Source organism: Rhamphochromis sp. 'chilingali', assembly GCF_963969265.1.
Source record: "Rhamphochromis sp. 'chilingali' genome assembly, chromosome: 14".
Classification (NCBI taxonomy): domain Eukaryota; kingdom Metazoa; phylum Chordata; class Actinopteri; order Cichliformes; family Cichlidae; genus Rhamphochromis; species Rhamphochromis sp. 'chilingali'.
In genome coordinates, this window is record NC_137941.1 from 3,488,377 (window position 1) to 3,508,484 (window position 20,108).

General features: G+C 48.2%; 1 pseudogene across 1 annotated transcript; it reads left to right on the plus strand.

Moving 5' to 3' along the window:
* Positions 1–14,040: 14,040 nt before the first annotated feature.
* LOC308409892 (olfactory receptor 2K2-like) lies at positions 14,041–18,624 on the plus strand (annotated as a pseudogene). The gene is made up of 2 exons: positions 14,041–14,944; positions 18,527–18,624. The product of its transcript is annotated as an olfactory receptor 2K2-like (transcript).
* The last annotated feature ends 1,484 nt before the right edge of the window (positions 18,625–20,108 follow it).

Sequence of the window (20,108 nt, forward strand, 5' to 3'; positions counted from 1 at the left end):
TCGGCTACAGACTCAGCACCCGAGTGCCTTTATTGTGATCTCGGGTGACTTCAACCATGTATCACTGGACAATACACTACCAACATTCAAACAATATGTGGACTGTCCCACCAGGGGAGAGAAAACTTTAGACTTACTGTATGCTAACGTCAAGGATGCATACAGCTCCTCCTCCCTCCCCCCACTTGGTAGGTCAGATCATAACCTGATTCACCTCACCCCCCGCTATGTGCCAATTGTGAGGAGGGAACCTGTGACCACCAGGACTGTCAGGAGGTGGTCAGAGGAGGCAATAGCGGAACTACAGGGCTGTTTCGAGGTGACCGACTGGGAAACACTCTGTGAGCCTCACGCCGAGGACATCAATGGGCTTACTGAGTGTATCACAGACTACATAACTTTCTGCACCGACTCCATTGTTCCAGCTCAGACTGTTCATTGTTACCCAAATAACAAGCCGTGGGTGACTAAGGACATCAAAGCCCTCCTCAACAACAATAAGAGGGCTTTCAGAGGGGGCAACAAAGAGGAGGTGAGGAAGATCCAGGTGTTACTAAAGGACAAGATCAGAGAGGCTAAGGACAATTACAGGAGGAAGCTGGAGTGGAAACTCCAGCAGAACAGCATGAGAGAGGTGTGGAGGGGCATGAAGACCATCACTGGATTCAGGCCAACCAACAGCAGGGGAACTGAGGGAGGTGAGAATAGAGCCAATGAGTTGAATCTGTTGTTCAATAGATTCGACACCACAGTGTCTGCTCCTACCCCCACAACCTCACCTGTAGTCAGCCTGGAATCCAGAGCCACACCACTGTGCCAGCCTCTCTCTTCACATTGCGCTGTTGCCTCCTGTGAGATTCCTGACACCCCTCCCCCACCCATCACCTTCACTCAATACCAGGTTGAGATGCAAATGAGGAGACTTCACTCAGGCAAGTCTGCTGGACCAGACGGAGTGAGTCCCCTTGTCCTCAAGACCTGTGCCCCCCAGCTGTGTGGAGTCTTTCATAAACTGTTTATGCTGAGTCTGAGTCTGCAGAGGGTCCCGGTGATGTGGAAGACATCATGCCTCGTCCCTGTACCAAAGACGCCACGTCCCAGTGGCCTCCAGGATTACAGGCCCGTGGCATTGACCTCCCATATCATGAAGACCCTGGAAAGGCTCATCCTGGACCAGCTGCGACCCATAGTAAGACCACACCTGGATCCCCTTCAGTTCGCTTATCAGCCTCGTCTCGGAACTGAGGACGCCATCATCTACCTGCTCAATCGTGTCTACACCCATCTGGACCAGCCGGCGAGCACTGTGAGGGTCATGTTTTTTGACTTTTCCAGTGCTTTCAACACCATCAGGCCGACCCTCCTGGGTGATAAGTTAGCAGCGATGCAGGTGGATGCTTCTCTGGTGTCCTGGATTGTTGATTACCTGACAGGAAGACCACAATATGTACGTCTCCCACAGTGTGTGTCTGACAAGGTGATCAGCAACACAGGGGCACCACAGGGGACTGTCCTCTCCCGCTTCCTCTTCACCCTCTACACCACAGACTTCAGCCACTGCACAGAGACATGCCATCTTCAGAAGTTTTCTGATGACTCTGCGGTGGTTGGATGCATCAGCAGGGATGATGAGACAGAGTACCGGGCTGTGGTCGACTCCTTTGTCACGTGGTGTGAGCAGAATCATCTGCAGCTCAACGTGGCAAAGACCAAGGAACTGATCGTGGACTTCAGGAAGACCGGGAAACACTTGACCCCTGTTTCAATTCAGGGGGTCAGTGTTGACATTGTGGAGGACTATAAATACCTTGGAGTACACATTGACAATAAACTGGACTGGGCTAAAAACACCACAGCACTTTACAGGAAGGGCCAGAGTCGTCTCTATTTTTTGAGGCGACTGAGGTCCTTCAACATCTGCCAGAAAATGCGGAGGATTTTCTATGAGTCTGTTGTGGCCAGTGCGATCCTCTATGCTGTTGCATGCTGGGGGAGCAGGCTGAGGGTTGCAGATGCCAACAGACTTAATAAACTAATCCGTAAGGCCAGCAATGTTGTGGGGATGGAGCTGGACTCCCTCAAGGTGGTGTCGGAGAGGCGGATGCTGTCCAAGATAAAGACAATGTTGGATAACACCTCCCACCCACTCAATGACATGCTGGTCAGTCACAGGAGCACGTTCAGTGAGAGACTGAGATTACCGAAAAGCACCACTGAACGACACAGGAAATCATTCCTGCCTGTGGCCATCTCCCTGTACAACGCATCCACTTAACACACTGTTTGCTGCTACAGCTACACATGTTTCTTTTCCAACTATTTATTTATGAGTGACTTATGTATGTATGTATGTATATATATATGTATATATTGTACTATTCTTAGTTAGTGTATTGTCCTTCTTGTCTTAATGTTGGTTTAAAATGGAGCACTGTAACAAAAAATTATTTCCCCCAGGGATCAATAAAGTATTCTGATTCTGATTCTGAAAAATGGAGGCAACTTTGCCTGTGGTAGAATTTATACAATGTATGAAAAAATCTTTATTGCAGATACTAATTTTACTAATTTAATAATACTAATTTTGTGTTGTAAGATTTATGAGTTTCATGCTTTCATAGTGGTACTTAGAAGAGCTTGACATTTTTATCAGGTGGTACACACTGTAAAAAGTTTGAGAAACACTGATAAGTTAAGTGTATGTGTGCTTTTGGAAAACATTTAAAGCTGCTGTACAGAATCTTTGAAACAAGCTAGCTTAAAACATTTTTAGTATAGAAACAGAGCATCTGCTTCTCTTTACAGCTCCTCACTCCCCCAGGGCTCTGTTTGGCAGTTTCTGATAGTGTGCAAATGTGATGTACATACTCTGGCAGTCATACAGACAACTGGATGGTCCAAAAGTTGGCCTACCTATTACTGGCTGAGGTTTCAGTAGAGTTGTGGCTGAACCACATAAAAATATATCATTAATTTTAATCTCCCCAATCAATTACAATGTTACAAAGGGGCAGGGATGGCTCAGTAGGTAAAGCAGTTGCCCCATGATCGGAAGGTCAGGGGGTCGAATCCCCTGAACGGCTACCCTGAGGTACCCCCAAGCAAGGCACCATCCCCACACGCTGCTCCCCGGGCGCTGCACTGGTGGCTGCCCACTGCTTCACTGAGTGAATGGGTTAAATGCAGAGAAGAATTTCCCCACGGGGATCAATAAAAAGTGTACATTAGTATGTTGGAATGTTGTTAAAGAGGGTCAAAAATGTTTCAACCCAATAGCCAAGAAAACAGTCCTCATGAACTGGAAAAATAAAAATAATCTTAATTCTAACCAATATAGAAATTATCTATTAGATTACATTAGTCTTGATACAGCTTCTGCCACCACATCAGATCAATTGCTCTGGGCTCCTTTGATCAGCTCCATCACCTAGTGGGGGTGGGGGGTCATAGTTTGGTCCCGCCTTCACTGTTGTGCTTGGTGTGGGGGTAGGGACAGGCTTAGGGCGTCGGGGGGTTCCCCGGAGGCATCTTCCTTGGGGGGCTCAACCCGGGGGGGGTAGCGGTCACGTCCGGTTAGGGGCTCTGTTGGCTCTCAGGTGACTGTTTCCTCGCGGCTGCGTGCAGCGGGGCTAGGGGAGGGTCTGTGCTGACGGACGTGGGTTACTGACCTGGTAGCCTGGCTGCCCCTGGGTGGGTCCGGGATGGGCGTGAGGTTCTGGGGGTGCTCCGTCTCTGGGCTGGGGCCCGGGCCGGGCCTCGGGGGCTTGGGTCCTGGTTGGTGTGTTGCCGCCGGTGCATCGAGCCACCTGGGGGGCTCTTCAACTGGTGGGGGAGATTGTCACATCTTGCAGGAGCTTTCCTCTCCTCAGGGGCTCTCTCTGCAGGAGGGGGAGATACAGGAGAGGTGGAAGAAGATCTCAGCCTGGGTGTTTATTGTCTTATGTAGTCTGGAAGAAGAGTGGATGGTGGGGTGGGTGCAGTTTTCTCTGTGGTGGGGTTGGGTGGACTGTCCCGGGCTCTGTGGGGCTGGGAGGCGCTGCTGCGCTGGGCCCCGGTCTGGATGGGCCTGGGCCCCCTTTCCCTGGCGGGTCAGCGGGGGAGCTGGCCCCAGGGAGGGGTCACTTGCCCCTCCCTTCCTTCCCTCCCCATCTCCAGCTGCCTCCCTCTTCCCGCTCCACCACAACCACCCACACATGCAGGACCTTGGAGTAGGGGTATGTCACCAGGGTGCAGAGGAGGCCACCCCCCCCCCCCGTCCCCTTCTGGCTGCCTCTGCCTCAATTTTATCCCACAACTTAGACATTCACATTACTCACACTCTCATTACACATACATATAGGATCTTGGGGGTGGGCACGATACACGGAATCCAAAGTACCATCAGGGTGTACACCCCACCCCTGGCGTCGTTGCCCACCTCTCAATGTTAAATACATGTAGACATTGAGGGCTAGCAGGAGGGACCATGCGCTTACCTGCTGCTCTCTGGCAGGTAGCTCCATGCCCTCCTGGGTTTTAAATGCACCTTAGAACACACGTGCATCAACACTACAATGAGCGGGTGGAGGGAGGTTTGGAGTCTTCTCTCACCCCCGTTCTCTGCGACCTGCTGGAGCGGGGGGGCTAGGAGGAGGAGTTGGCCGTCCGACTGCGGTCTGGAGTGTGGGGCCTTCCTGCTGCTGCGGAGTCGGGGCGGTCTGCCTCCCCCCACCGCAGGGAAAAGGGTAACACCACCTGGGTCTGGGTGCAGTTTCCCCCTCCAGGGGCAAGGGTACCTAGACCCGGTGTGTAGAGTACGCTTGGGGAGTGTGATCGTGTGTACAGCGTCTCTTTATGTCTGTCTCCACGTTGGTTGAGTGTGGAGTAAGTGCATATGAGAGCATGAGGGTGGGAATGGATGTTTGTATATGTGTGTGCCTGTATTTCTGTGTCTATATGTCAGGTTGGGTGTCAGGCGCCACCTCTCTGGGGACATCTTAGGCCCTCCAAGGTTTGGAGGCCTATCTCCCCCTACCACCACTTCCCTGCCAGTGGCGGACTCCCTCAGACATCGGTGCGTTGGTGGTTCTTTGTGTCCGGGGATGGGCGTCCAGGTACACACCGGCTCACTCCTTGGCGGCCGCTTATCGGGGCCTGGAGCCTGGGGCTCGCTCGGGCCACTTCGGAGGTGGGGTGCCCCCGGCCCCTCGGCCTGGGGCTCGGTCACTCAGGCACGGCTGGCTGCCGGCGGAGCTCACGGGCGCGTCACTGCAACTCCCCCTGGCTTCTGCTCCGCGGCTGCTGAGTGAGCCCTCATCTGGGACTCTCCTCAGCTCTTTCTGGGACAGTGGCGCGGCTGCCCCTCTGTTGGTCTTCCTTGGTCTCTTGTGTTCTGGGGGCCTCTGGATGTCTGGAGTTTTGATCTCCTCCATACCTGCTTCATGCCCTGGAGGACGGGGCTGTGGCCCCCCCACACCCTCTAGCAGATCATTACATGAAGGAACCTTTTAAAAAAACAAAAAAAAAACAAGCGCGTCCATGCTCACAGGTGTACACACGGATGATCACACCCACAAACTACACCCTTTTTGGCTCCTACCTCAAAGCACACTGTGTTCTGTTGATCTTATGTGCTGCACAATAATGTTTAATATTTAGTATTTACTGTCATATTCCCATATATCATTGTGATGTTGTTTATTCTATTACTCTTGTTCTCTTCTGCTTGTTTTCTTTTTTCTTTCTCAGCAGGTGACCCAGGTGATCGATATATGCATTTTTTTTTTCTTCTTTTTTTTTCTGCTCATTCTGTTGGTTTTTGTCTTTTGCCCTTCTCCCCCGTCCCTCTTCTCAGCTGTTTCTCTTTCCCTCTTTCTTTCTCCCCTTCTTTCCCCCAGTCAAGTCTGTCCCGTATTCAGTAAGTGAAAATAAAATGAACAATAAAAGGTGAATCAAATGGACCATTACGGCAAGGCTGGGATGGTCAATTTGGTAAAGTAAATCCGTTGGGCATCTTTCTTTGCCTTTAGACAACAATTCTGATGGCAAAAGAGCCAAACGGGACAGGCAAAAAAAAATAAAAAAGAAAAAAAAATGTTTCAACCCAGTTTGTTTAGCAGATTCTGTATAGCAGCTTTATTATAGGGAGAACAGAACTTCCAGATTGTATGTGTACTTTCAACCAAAAGGCAAATAACCAAACCACATGAACATCTAATAAAAGATATAAACATTGAAACACTGATCCAACATTATTCTTGATTGACGGATCATTTGATTTTACATTTTTACCTGAATGTGGCTCCTTTTTTTGAAAAAACTTCCTTATATCCATTATGAACCTGGCTGTCTCTCTGTACACAAACACACAACAGGAGTTATAAGGTTAATGGGCATTCAGTCAGTTAGCTAGTTAGTATCCATTTCAAACAGGACAGTGGTAACAACAGTAGGCTACGGACAATTTTAAGTTTTAGATTTTAAATAGGCTGTATACATTTCATGATGGTTGAGACATTGTATAACTAAAACTAGTGTGCCTATGCCACCGCTAATCAGTGTAGTTTGCCATTCAAACGGCTACAGAGAGCAAAACTCAGCAGAGCAGCCATTTTCCTTACTCCATAATTTTCCACCATGAACTATGGTAAAACCAAACACCGCTCGCGCCTCACAGATGACAGCTTACAGTTTTGTGTAAAGATGAGGTGACTTCATACAGCCCCGATTTGCAGACGCTGTGCACAGAGGTTCATGAGCAGACCCGACAATGTTTGCATGAACATGCTTTGAAGCATTACGTTATGGACTACTTTTCACACATAGTTGCTGTACCCACACAGTCGGCTGTAGCTTTTCATCTCACAGCCCGACACATACAAAAAAAGAACAGCTGAGAGAGCACAGACTTTACGCCTGATTGCAGATGCCGCTGATGTGGGTCCACCTCCCCTGCAGCGGCACTGCAGACCACGCCCCGCCACACACATCAAACACGTAAAATAAATATTTGTGCACTGTTGCATTCACTTTTTGTTTTTTGTTATTTTTACAGTGTTCTGAATGATTAACAATGGTCTACAGCCAATCTTGTGTATTATTATACAAACTTTGGTTGTAAGATTCAGATAACTATTTCATAAAAGCTAAATATTTTATATGAGCGTAAGAAAGAAAAGTATTTCTTTGTGCCCCCCTTTCCCTGTTAATGCCCTACCTGGCCCCCTGGCAAAAGCTTTGCTAGATCCGCCCCTGCACAGTTACCAGCTGTCAGCTACACAGAAAAGGATATTGGTGTTATTCATCTCTCAGAAACAGTTCATAACTTCCCTTCAACTCATTCATGTCACCTAAAAGGTAAACCTGTTTCTCCATAACCAGTTCAGCTCTGATGATTCAGTAAGGACATCTCCGGGTTTGGACCAGCCGTTTTTAAAGCTGTGTCTCCAGCAAACATCAGCTGATACTAGAAATTAAAATCAAATGAATTCTAACAACAGCCGATCAAGCTTAAACGTGCTGCTGTTGTTTAGCGCGATAAACAAACAAGAGAGAAAAGTCGATCATTGATCAGTTTCATGACTGAAGTTTCAACAGGCGAGAGAATGACAGGGGAGGCTGTCTTAAAGTTCAACATCAGTAACTTAGCGCGCACACAGCTGTATAGAAACTCCGTCGTGTTAGCTAGCACGCAGTACAAGTTATTGTAAGTAATCGTAAAAAGTCAGTACAACGAAAATAAACTACACCTAAACTCGGTTTATATCTGACCCAAATAGAGTGCAGTTCATAACTTCTTACCTGAAAATCAGTTCACCTCATGCTCCGACCGGCAGCCGCCTGCTTCTCCTGCCTTCGGTTTCCCTGACAATAATAAATCCGAGGAATAGTAATAAGTTACTGATGAACTTAATGATTTGTTATACTTGAACAATACTTGACTGAAAGATGAGTGATGGAAGAAGCATAGATAAAATAGTAATGTATGCACTCTGAACTGTGTGCATAGATTGGTTTTTGACCAGGACTGGATCATTCGAGATCTGAACCCTGTGGGTTCAGTGGCGAGCCAATCCCAAGAGAGTGACTGTAGACGGACCAGAGTACGGTGTGGCCAGCCGTGGGATCCATCTTCAGCGAACCTCAGGACTATAACTACATTCCTTGACACAGATAAGACTAACACTTTAAAAATCTACCCGGGTAGTGTTAGAACCAGTTGGACAGAAACACGCACACACACACACACACACACACACACACACACACACACACACACACACACACAGAGGGAATTCTAATTTAGAGGAAGCTCTTTAATTGAAACTCTTTGGAGAATTTCCTTAAAGAGGATGTTTGGTTTTGATTTTATTTTTGAGCCCTTTAATGTGCGTTTGTGCACTGTAGAAAGCCAGCTTTAGACAGGCAGGATTTGTAAACTTTACAACTTTCAATACAGTTTCTATTCAAATCACATCTTATCTATCATTGTGTGGTTCCTTCTCTGCTGATCCTTTCAAGGCTCCATAGTCTTACCTAGAACTTTCTGATACTAGTCCAAAGTTGTCGAGACAATATTTTAATGCGTATCTCATATTATTTAATTGTAATACTTGTTACACTATTGTGGGCATACTCAACCCATGGGAGTTGCTCACTCCAAGTTGTCTGATTGGTGGATGCCAAGCACCGGAGGGCCGCCTCGAGTTCCTGATTGGCCCGTTCTTTCTGGCCATTAGTCTGAGGGTGGAAACCAGAGGAGAGACTGACCTGCGCTCCGAGGGCGTTGCAGAATTCTTTCCAGACCTGTGATGTGAACTGCAGCCCCCTATCAGAGACGATGTCCGTGGGGATTCCGTGAAGGCGAAAGACATGGTTAGTCAGGAGTCGAGCTATTTCTAAAGCACTGGGGAGCTTGGGGAGGGGGACAAAGTGAGCAGCTTTCGAAAAACGATCAATGATAGTAAGGATGACTGAGTTACCTGATGAGGAAGGGAGGCCCGTGATGAAGTCCATTGCAATGTGTGACCACGGGCGGCCAGGGGTCGGTAGGGGTTGGAGAAGGCCGGAAGATGGCTGATTGACGCTCTTGTTTTGAGCGCATGTAGGAGGGGCAGCAATGTATTCGCAGACGTCCTTAGCTAAAGACGGCCACCAGGCGAAGCGTTGGAGGAAGGTAATGGTGCGGTGGACCCCAGGGTGGCAGGTGCACTTGGCCGTGTGAGCCCAATGCAAAACTCATGATCTGACAGTAGATAGAACAAAGAGTAGGCCCGGGGGACCCATACCCGTACAGGGTCCGGTTCTGTTCGTTGGGCCTCTCGAATAGCTGACTCAATCTCCCAGGTTTTTGCCCCGACAACACACGTGGAAGGAAGAATGGGGATCCTGGGCAGCGTCTTCGGAGGTGGCAAATTGGCATGAGAGGGAATCGGGTTTGACATTACGAGAGCCGGGTCTGTAGGTGATTGTGAATTGGAATCTGGTGAGAAACAGAGCCCACCTAGCTTGCCTGGTGTTGAGTCGTTTCGCGGACCGGATGTATTCCAAGTTTTTGTGGTCCGTCCAAACCACGAACGGTTGGGCAGCTCCCTCTAACCAGTGACGCCACTCTTCTAGGGCCAGCTTGATGGCCAATAGCTCTCAGTTCCCCACATCATAAGTATCAGAAGTAAGCACAAGGATGAAGCTTACCACCTTGTTGCTGGGAGAGCACTGCCCCCACTCCTGCGTCCACCTCCACGACGAAGGGTTGACTGAGATCGGGTTGGATGAGGATGGGTGCAGAGGCAAAGCGCTCCTTCAGGCAAGAGAAAGCCTGGCGAGCCGGTTCATCGCAGCAGAAGGGGACCTTGGGTGAGGTGAGACGAATCAGGGGTAGAGCGAGCTGGCTATAGTTGCGGATGAAACCGCGATAAAAGTTAGCGAAACCCAAGAAACTCTGAAGCTGCTTGCGATGGGATGGAGTGGGCCAGTTTAACACAGCTTGAACTTTGGCGGGGTCCGCTCTCAGGTTACCTTGTTCAATGACATAGCCCAGGAAAGAGACTGTGGAAGCATAAAACTCACATTTTTCCCACTTCACGAAGAGACGGTTTTCCAGGAGGTGTTGGAGGACCTGCCTGACATGGCATTCGTGTTCAGAGACAGAATGGGAGAAAATGAGGATGTCATCCAGATAAACGAAGACGAAGTGGTTAATGAAGTCCCGCAGTACGTCGTTTACCAGGGCCTGAAAAACAGCTGGGGCATTGGTGAGACCAAACGGCATGACAAGATATTCAAAATGACCAAGGTGATTGTTGAAGGCTGCTTTCCATTCATCCCCCTCCCTTATTCTTACCAAATGGTACGCGTTGCACAGGTCCAGCTTAGTGAAGATGGTGGCCCCCTGAAGGAGCTCGAAGGCAGAATTTAAAAGAGTGAGCGGATATTTATTCATCACTGAGATGTTGTTAAGGCCCCGATAATCAATACAAGGTCGTAAGCTCTTGTCTTTCTTGGCAACAAAGAAGAATCCGGCGGCCACAGGAGATGACGAGGGGCGAATGAGACCTGCGGTGAGTGATTCGTTGATGTATTTTTCTATACTTTCACGTTCGGGCTGAGACAGACTGTATAGGCGGCTGGTAGGGAGAGGTGCGCCTGGAAGAAGATCAATGCCGCAGTCATACGGCCGATGCGGAGGAAGCGAGCGTGCTCTATCCTTGCAAAACACTTGTTTGAGATCATGGTAGACGGGTGGCACGGAGGAGAGGTCCGGCAGCTTGGAGAGAGAAGAATTGGTTAGCGGTTCAGAAGAGGGGGTGGCAGCTTTAAGACAGGACATGTGACAATCCTCCTCCCCACCCCACAATGCTCTCCTTTTTCCAATCGAAGACAGGGTTATCTTGATGCAACCACGGGTAACCCAGAACTAGTGGCGTGAGTGGAGCTTGAAACACATACAGCTGTATTGTCTGGGAACGATTGCCAGAGAGAGTCAGTAAAACGGGCTCAGTGATATGAGTGATGTTAGGAAGCCGCTGGCCACTGAGGGCGGTGACTTGGAGTGACTGTGGCAGAGGCTCAGAATTCAGATTTAATCGTCGGGCCAGCGAAGCGTCAATAAAGTTCTGTTCCGCTCCTGAATCGATTAGAGCCTTAAGAGGGTGGACCTGAAGCTGCACCGTTAATTTAGCTGCTAGCATGAGCCGTGGAGGAGACTGTGAACTAGAGACCTCGTCCACTTGAATTCTCCTCTCTACTGTGGCCTTTTGGCAGAGACGGGCAAACATTGGCAACATGACCCTTACGGCCGCAATAGAAACACTCACCGGCCCTCCACCGATGGTGCCTTTCCTCAGGGGAAAGGCGAGAGCGACCCAGCTGCATAGGTTGCTCACCCTCCTCCATGTCCTGCGACTCTGAATCTCTTCCGCCACTCGTGGCGCTTCCGCCCGATGCTGCTTCGCCGCGTCCCAGAGATATCTGGGAAACATAGTCCTCAGTTCTGCGTCGCGCACGTAAATGCCCGTCCACCTTTACACACAACGTTATCACATCAGACAAAGTTTTAGATAACTCTCTTATCACTAGTTTGCCCTTTAACTCATCACACACGTTGTTCAACAAAGTACTTATCAATGCTGGCTGCCCCCACCCGGTCTCTTCGGCCAACGTCCAGAACAAAATGGAGTATTCCGCCATACTTCGTCTTCCCTGCTTAAGATTTAGTAAATGGTGAGATGCTGCATCAGCGCCAGTACCTCTCTCAATCACACATTTAAATTTAGCAAGAAAATCCTTGTACGAGATGCTGACGTCAGTTTTCAAAACAGCTTGAGCCCAGTTTAAAGCCGGTCTGCGTAAGAGCTGGACAAAAAAGGCAATCTTAGCCTCGTCAGTTTCATATGTCCTCCACAACTGTCTAAACTGCATTGTTATTTGGGTCAGAAAACTGGCACACTGGTGAAACTCACCCGCAAAGGTTTCTGGTGTTGGCAAAGCTCGCGCCAGGGGCTCCAAGCGAGTGGGATGAGGCGAAGCCAAAGGCCCGGGTGCTGGAGGCTCAGAAGCCGGTAACTGTGAGGAGACAGAGGGAGGAGAGGCTGCTGGGCTTACCAGGGGTACGCGCTGAGCAAGGGCCTGCGTTAGAGCGGCCAACTGCTGATTGATGAGCTGCAGCATTTGTTGTTGGCGTTCCAAAACCTCCTTGGCCGTGAGGACGTGCTGCTGGGCAGCAGAGTCCGCTGAGTCCATATTCTGGCTGGATCGTTATGTTAAGGTTCAATGCAGGGGACTCAAACGCGGGACTCCTGAATCAGCTGAACACAAGGGAAATCCAAGGGGGAAATCACTCGCTCTCCAACTCTCCACATACACGACAACAGTCCTTCTTTTCACACTTGACACACAGATTCACACGGGAAAGGTAATCCAGGGGCACTGTAGATAAGGAGACAGGAATGAGAACGATATTCACAAAAGACACATGACTTATCTTGAGCTGTAGCTTGACTTTCACTGACGCGTGGCAGACAAAGATCCAGCGAAGACCAGCAGTCACCTCCTGGCTTAAATGCCGTTCACCTTGATGGGCATCAGATGTGTTCTTTTCTGTGGGTGTGGGCGTGGGCCGAGGGCGTGAACCCACAATGAGTTCTTCCCCGGTGATGGAGAGGAGGAGAGAGAGAGAGCACGAGAGAGAGAAAAAGACAGAAAAGGCCGATCAGCATCTCGCCGATCCCCCAGGCCATGACACTTGGGGCAGGAACTCGTCCCTGACCTGAAGTGGGCCCTCCACCCTTTTCTGGCTGAGGACCATGGCCTCAGATTTGGAGGTGCTGATTCTCATTCCCACTGCTTCAAACTCAGCTGTGAACCGTTCCAAAGCAAGCAGAAGGCCATCACCCGATGAAGCCAACAGAACCACAAACTAGAGATGAGATTCTGAGAACACCCACAAAGAGCATTCGGACGTAGCTTTGCCACTGCTCCAGGTGGCTCAGCACAGAGTGGAGAGCTACATTGATGGCATCTTCTATGGATCTGTTCGCATGATTTTCAAACTGGTAATCACTGGTCTGATCCACAATGAAGACGAGTCCACGTACAGACAGGATGTGGACCAGCTGTTCCACTGTTGCAGTCAGAACCACCAGGACCCGACTGTGGACGTGACAGTGAACCTTCAGACTCGCCCTAACTATACTTAAAAATAGAATACTTACCATGGATCACGTCAGATTCCTAGGACCCACCTTTCCACGCGATCTGAAGTGGTCCCCACATATAGACTCTATCCAGAAGAAGGCCCAGCAGAGGTTATGGTTCCTGCAGCAACTCAGAATTTACAACCTGATCTCTGAGACCATGGTTTTATGCAAAAGAACTTTTGATTTACTCTTTTCTGGGCTGGAGGAACAGGGGGTGATCATGGTGCAACGATAAGGTTACATCACTCTGCAGAAAATTGGAGAGGTACCTGGGATAGAATCTTTCCATTGTGGAATAGGAAAGGTAGAGAGTGAGCAGGCGGCAGAGTAACAGGTAAGTAGCAGGTAACAGCTGCAAACAATTCTTTTTTCCACAGAGTTACTAAGAGGCAAAGACAAAGCAACATTCACAAGAACTTCTTACTGTCTTTCTAGTGACTTCAGCAAACGTCAGAGAGCCTGATCATTATCACTGAAGCAACAATGATCTGACTGGACTACGAAAGACTACAAACGAAAAACAGAAGAGAACCACAACAAGTCCTGGACAAATATGTTTAATTGGCATAAATGTAAGAAATTCCTAACAGTATTATGAAGAAAGCATCTTTTAAATAAAGTTGTAAAACGTTTTAAAATTTCTTTTTCAAGAACCTGCAGGTTTGTTTTATTATGTGTTTAGTACATGATACATATTAAATCCCCTGTGATTTTCCAAAGCTGTGAGCTTTCATTCCAGATCAATGATTGGCTGGTTTGAAATCCCAGCTCACGTGTTGCTGTTATCTGTACCTGATAGAGGAGAGAGGAGAACCGAGACCAGATACAGTGAGCGACTAGGCTTCACTTAGGTCTCTCAATCACAATGAATAATGTTTCTGTAATAACAATGTTTTTTCTTTCAGGTTTCAATGAAACAGTCAGTCACAGGTTTGTTCTCTTTTTCCTCAGTTTGTTTTGCTACTGCATCATTTGCCTGCTAAATGTTTCTCTCATTGTGATCATCATCTTGGACAGCAACCTCCATGAATCAATGTATATTCTGCTCTGTGTCTTTTGCATCAATGCACTTTATGGAACAGCAGGTTTCTTTCCCAAATTTCTCTGGGATCTCCTCTCTGATGTTCATCTCATTTCATATTATGGTTGCCGTATTCAGACTAAGGTGATTTATTCTTTTCTCTGCGGCGAACTCTCAATTCTTGCACTCATGGCATATGACAGATATGTGGCCATATGTCAGCCACTGAAGTACCACTCTATCATGTCAAAGCAAAGAGTCATAAGGTTTGCATGTTTTTTGTGGTTCACAAATTTCTGCATTATGGCTGTGAATGCCTTTCTAACATCCAGACTGAAGTTATGCAGCCCGTATCTTTCCACACTCTTCTGTGTGAACTGGATTATTGTTCAACTCGCTTGTTTTCCAGCACAAACTATAGTTAATGGCATATTTGCAAATATTACAATAATTATTTATTTGCTTCATGGTGTTTTTATAGTTTAGTCCTATATGTATATCATTCAAACATGTGTAAAGTCTATAGAAAACAGGGCAAAGTTCATGCAAACATGTGTCCCACATCTCATCTCATTATTTACTTTTGTTGTGGCAGTACTTACTGATGTTATAAGTATGCGACTGGGTTCGAAAGAGTTGCCTCAGTCCCTTCAAAACTTTGTAGTAATAGAATTTCTTGTCATTCCTCCTATTATGAATCCTCTGATGTACGGTTTCAAACTGACCAAAATCCGAAAAAAAATTTATAGTGTTGTTATTTTAAAAGGAACTATTTTTTGTTTTATTCGATCAGAAAATAGTTTCACACACAGCTAAGTGTCACACCCATTGTTTGACATCCATTTTAAAATAAGTCCAAAAAAATGTTTAATTTTTACTGAAATTTGTGTTTTATTTGGAACATGTCTATTGATGTGAGCGGATATGATGTTTTATTATTTATCTGCATTTCCCAGATGATTTACATTTTGTAGATGTCTTTGCACTAAATGTATTTTTGATGGTCACCTGCCTAATTAACAAAAAAACACTGATATGTAGAAAGGCTGTAAATTTCAGTCTTTCTTCTCATTACTGTTCAAGGAAATAACAGGCACCGTGGAGACTGCACATGTGAAAAGGATTAAAAGACAAACTGTTTTAGATGTGGCAGCACTATCAGAGTGTCAATCTATTTTGATATTATGCTGTCTTATAAATCTGATCCACAACCACATGGATGTGAAGCAGTTTTAGTAGTTTTCTCAGTTTTATCCTCTTTATCCTTAACACTTATTGAAACAGTCAGAGGTTTTAGCAACTGGACCAGTTTTAGAATTTCTGCTTAATCAAACATGAAAGTCTGTTCTTACTTAACACTTGTACAATTAAATGGCTTTTCCATTGTTTGAAGGATTGAAAGTTAAAGCTGAATATTTACAGTGCAAATCAGTTTTTCTACATTACAATGTGTTTGTTTTTACTGTATTAAGTAAAAGAAATGAGAAATCTGTTAAACAGTAAGAAATAAATGTGTACAATTGTAAAAAAAAAAAAAAATTCTGGTAGCTCATTTCCCAGCAGCAGGTGAGGCCAAGAAGCACCACATACCACACACAAACTACCAGCAAAGGCCTCCCCAATAGGCGTGTTCTCTCCCTGCTGTTCTTGACCCTCTAAACTGATTGACTAGAATGCCATTTATTGTCACTATACACATGTACAAAGAGATTCAGAGCATCTCATACCCAGTGCAGACATGTGGGAAAAGAAGAAAGGGGGGTGAGGTGCACAGTTCCGTGGCACTGTATACATATGAGCAGGTCAATATCAAAAAATGTCAAATATACAAATACTGAAAAAAAAAAAATAAGTCTATTTTTACAGTGGGGTATTTGACATAAATTAAATATTGCACAGTAGTGGTAGTTTTTGTATATTCTGTGTATAGAGGAGAGGCTTGAATTGGGGGGTGAAACTGTGTCGTCGGTTCGTGTGTGAGTTCAGGGTACTCATGGCTTTTGCAAAGGAACTGTTTCTTTCTTTCTTTCTTTTTTTTTTTTTTTTTTTGTGTCCTGTTTGGATCTTTAGCCATCAGAATTGTTCTCTTAAGGCCAAGAAAGATGCCAAGCGGATTTATTTTACCAAGTGGATCATCATGGCCTTGCCATATTGGTCCATTTGATTGACCTTTATTATAATTATGAATTTATTTTATTTTCAGTTGCTACAAACGGGACAGACATGATTGTGGGATAGGACAGGGAGAGAGAATGAAAGAAAGAGAGGGAGAGAAAGAAAACCAAAGGGGAGAAGAGACGGTGAGAAGGGGGGGAAGAAAGAAAAAACAAAAAAAAACAAAAAAACAAAACACCTGGGTCACCTGTATGGAGAAAAAAAACAGAAGAGAAAGCAAACAACAAAGAGCAACATAATAAAAAAAAACGGCACCATCACAATAAACTAGCTAGCAGTAGATATCAGTAGATTCTAAATAATAAACGATATTGTGCAGCACGCAAGATAGACAGCGCACAATGTGCTTTGAGGCAGCAGCCAAGAAAGCTGTAGTCCGCGTCTGTGAATACCCGTGTGTACACCTGTGTGCATACCTGTGTGGATCAGCATGCTTGCATTCCAAAGGTTTCTCCATGTAACGATCTGCTAGGGAGTGTGGGGAGCCACAGCCCCGTCCTCCAGGGTATGAGGCAGGTATGGAGGAGATCAAAACTCCAGACATCCAGAGGCCCCCAGAACACAAGAGACCAAGGAAGACCAACAGAGGGGCAGCCGCGCCACTGTCCCAGTAAGAGCTGAGGAGAGTCCCAGATGAGGGTTCACTCAGCAGCCGCGGAGCAGAAGCCAGGGGGAGTTGCAGTGACGCGCCCATGAGCTCCGCCGGCAGCCAGCTGTGCCTGAGTGACCGAGCCCCAGGCCGAGAGGCCGGGGGTACCCCACCTCCGAAGTGGCCCGAGCGAGCCCCAGGCTCCAGGCCCCGATAAGCGGCCGCCAAGGAGTGAGCCGGTGTGTACCCGGACGCCCACCCCCAGACACAAAGAACCACCAACGCACCGACACCTGAGGGAGTCCGCCACCGGCAGGGGAAGTGGTGGTGGGTGGAGATAGGCCTCCAAACCTTGGAGGGCCTGAGATGTCCCCAGAGAGGTGGCGTCTGATACCCAACCTGACATATAGACACAGACATACAGGCACACACAGACACAAACATCCATTCCCACCCTCATGCTCTCATATGCACTTACTCCACACTCAACCACGTGGAGACAGACATAAAGAGACGCTGTACACACGATCACACTCCCCAAGTGTACTCTACGAACCGGGTCTAGGTACCCTTGCCCCTGGAGGGGGGAACTGCACCCAGACCCAGGTGGTGTTACCCTTTTCCCTGCGGTGGGGAGAGGCAGACCGCCCCGACTCCGCAGCAGCAGGGAGGCCCCACACTCCAGACCGCAGTTGGACGGCCAACTCCTCCTAGCCCCCCCGCTCCAGCAGGCCGCAGAGAACTGGGTGAGAGAAGACTCCAAACCTCCCTCCACCCGCTCATTGTAGTGTTGATGCATGTGTGTTCTAAGGTGCAATTAAAACCCAGGAGGGCATGGAGCTACCTGCCAGAGAGCAGCAGGTAAGCGCATAGTCCCTCCTGCTAGCCCTCAATGTCTACGTGTATTCAAAATTGAGAGGTGGGCAACGACGCCAGGGGTGAGGTATACACCCTGATGGTAATTTGGACTCCGTGTATCGTGCCCACCCCCAAGATCCTATATGTATGTGTAATGAGAGTGTGAGTAATGTGAATGTCTAAGTTGTGGGATAAAATTGAGGCAGAGGCAGCCAGAAGGGGACAGAGGGGGGGGGGGGGGGGGGGGGGGGTAGCCTCCTCTGCACCCTGGTGACATACCCCTACTCCAAGGCCCTGCATGTGTGGGTGGTTGTGGTGGAGCGGAAAGAGGGAGGCAACTGGAGATGGGGAGGGAAGGAAGTAAGGGGCAGATGACCCCTCCCTGGGGCCAGCTCCCCCGCTGACCCCAGTAGGCACTCCCATACTCCACGACCCGCCAGGGAAAGGGGGCCCAGGCCCATCCAGACCGGGGCCCAGGAACTGTTTCTAAGTCTGTCAGTGTTTGTGCTGATGCACCTGTAGCGCTTCCCTGAGGGAAGCAGGTCGAACAGGTCAAAACCTGGGTGGGAGCTGCCCTTGATGATGTTTGTTGCTCTGTTGAGGCAGCGGGTGAAATAAATGTCTGACAAGGAGGGGAGAGGGCAGCCAATAATCTTCTGTGCTGCCGTGATTACACTGTGAAGCTTCACTCTGTTCCCATCTGGTCAGCTGCCGTACCTTACTTTGATGCAGTATGTCAGCAGGCTGTCAATGGACGAACAGTTGGACCCTCTCCAACCATCACTGTTGATGTATCGGGGGCCTAAGTCAGTGCTGTGCCACCTGAAGTCGACAATGATCTCTTTGGTTTCCATAGTGGTCAGTGCTAGTTTTTTTTTTCTCTGAACACTATGATGTCAACTTCAGGACTTCCTCTCTGTAGTCTGCCTCTTCTCCCTTTGAGATAAATCTGACTAATGTGGTGTCTTCAGCAAACTTGATGATGATGTTGTTGTTGTGGGTCGAACTGCAGTCTTAGGTCTAGAGACAATACAGGAGGGGGCTCAGCACACAGCCTTGTGGGGAGCCAGTGCTCAGCATGCGAGTGGAGGAGAGATAGGGGCCAAGTCTTACAGTCTGGGGCCGGTTGGTGAGAAAGTCAAAAGCCAAGAGTGACCAGTTTGGTGAAGAGGATATCCAGGATGATTGTATAGAAAGCTGAGCTGTAATCCACAAAGAGCATCCATCCATCCATCTGCTTATCCGGGGCCGGGTCACAGGGGCCGCAGCCCTAGCAGAGAAGCCCAGACCACCCTCTCCTCAGCCACCTCCTCAAACTTGTCTGGGGGAACACCAAGGCGTTCCCAGGCCAGCTGAGAGATAAAATCTCTCTAGTGTGTCCCAGGTCTGCCCCGGGGCCTCCTCCTGGTGGGACATGCCCGAAACACCTCATTCAGGAGACGCCCAGGATGCCCGAACAACCTCAACTGGCTCTATTTAATATGGAGGAGCAGCTGCTCTACTCTGAGCCCCTCCCGGAAGACTGAACTTCTCACCCTATCTCTAAGGGAGAGGCCAGCCACCCTTCAGAGGAAGCCCATTTCTGCCGCTTGTATCCGCAATCTCGTTCTTTCGGTCACTACCCACAGCTCATGACTATAGTGGAGGGGAGGGACGTAGATCGACCAGTAACTTGAGAGCTTCGCTTTTACACTCAGCTCTCTCTTCACCACAACACAATGGTATATCGTCCATATTACTGCAGCCACAGCACCAATCCGTCTGTCGATCTCCCGTCTCTCGTCACTCATGAACAAGACCCCGAGATACTTAAACTTGGGGCAGGAACTCGTCCCTGACCTGAAGTGGGCCCTCCACCCTTTTCCGGCTGAGGACCATGGCCTCAGATTTGGAGGTGCTGATTCTCATTGCCACTGCTTCACACTCAGCTGTGAACCATTCCAAAGCGAGCAGAAGGCCATTACCTGATGAAGCCAACAGAACCACAAACTAGAGAAGAGATTCTGACAAACCCCACAAAGAGCTTTCTGACGTAGCTTTGCCGCTGCTCCAGGTGGCTCAGCACAGAGTGGAGAGCTATGTTGATGGCATCTTCTATGGATCTGTTCGCATGATTTGCAAACTGGTAATACTTGGTCTGATCCACAATGAAGACAAGTCCACGTACAGACAGGAGGTGGACCAGCTGTTCCACTGTTGCAGTCAGAACCATCCGGACCAAACTGTGGAGGTGACAGTGAACCTTCAGACTCACCCTAACTATCCTTTAAAATAGAGTACTTACCGTGGA